Genomic DNA, 1,399 nt, shown 5'->3' on the forward strand with positions numbered 1-1,399 from the left:
GAATGTTGGTGATAAAATCTTCTTTTGGGAAAGTGAAGGTCTGAAGAGTCTATCACCTGAATATAATCAGCTAGCGCCATCAAGAATAAAATAAATAAAAAATGCTATAGCCAGAAAATATATAAGTGAAGAGTTCTAACCAAGGTTATGCCCCGTTGTGGCGCACTGGTGTCCTCCTCACCTTATTCCACATGATGACAGCCACTTACCCTAGCAGTCTAAGTACAGAAGGCAAAGGCGATGGTTTAGGACAATGCTGAGCGTCTCCTGAGGTAAGTTTATTACCTTTATTAAGGTAAAAGATTAAAGCCAGTCGCCTCTTTACAGCGCAGAAGTAAAAAGTGATCGACGTTTCTTTTTAAGTGAATATTAGTCTTCTTTCCTAAAAGAAAAAAAGAAAAATGCGTGACTCTGTTCCGTACAGGGTTCCACTAGAGTCCACCGAAATACGAGGGAGGATAAAAAGAGAAGAAAAAGAGTAAAAGAGGTAGATGAAGAAAGGAGGAGAAAAAAAGAGGAAGGTGGAGAGGAAAGAGAGTGGAGGAGGGAAGAAAGGAAGGAGGGAGAAAGTGAGATAGAGAGAGAGACAAGAGGAATGGGGAAACAAAAGGGAGTAAGATAGAAAAGATAAAGAGAGAGGAAGAGAGAGGAAAAGTGATTAGGAAGAATGAAAAGATGGAGAAAAGGAAAAAAAGAGAAAGAGAGAGAGAGAGGGGAAGATTGTGAGATGAGTAAGAAAAAAAAGAGGAGAAAGTAGAAAAAAGTAAAGGGAGGAGAAATGGAAAGAAGGATAGCGGAAGAGATGGAGAGAGGGAGATAGGAGTAAAGGGAGAGGCAAAGGGAGAGGAAGAGAGAGGGATAAAGAGAGGAATAGAGAAAGGGTGAAATAAAGGGTGGGGAAAAGGGAGAGAGAAAGGGAAAGGGTAAGAGAGGGAGGGAAAGAGAGAGAGTGAGAGGTAAAGGGAGAGGAAGAGAGAGATAGAAAAAGAGAGGGAGAGAGAAAGGTAGAGGTAAAGGATGAGAAAAAGGAAAGGAAAAGGGAGAGGGACAGGGAGAGGGTAAAAGAAAGAGAGGGAAAGAGAGAGAGAGGGAAAGGGGGAAAGAGAAAGGAAGAGGGAAGGAAAGAAAGAGGGAAAAAAGCGCGCACGTAAGAGAGAGAGAGAGAGAGAGAGAGAGAGAGAGAGAGAGAGAGAGAGAGAGAGAGAGAGAGAGAGGAGAGAGAGAGAGAGAGAGAGAGAGAGAGAGAGAGAGAGAGAGAGAGAGAGAGAGAGAGAGAGAGAAAGAAAAGAGAGAGAGAGAGAGAGAGAGAGAGAGAGAGAGAGAGAGAGAGAGAGAGAGAGAGAGAGAGAGAGAGAGAGAGAGAGAGAGAGAGAGAGAGAGAGAGAGAGAGAGAGAGAGA

The sequence above is a fragment of the Oratosquilla oratoria genome, chromosome 36 (assembly GCF_046742065.1).
Source record: "Oratosquilla oratoria isolate Oo_2021 chromosome 36, ASM4674206v1, whole genome shotgun sequence".
NCBI classification, from domain to species: Eukaryota; Metazoa; Arthropoda; class Malacostraca; order Stomatopoda; family Squillidae; genus Oratosquilla; species Oratosquilla oratoria.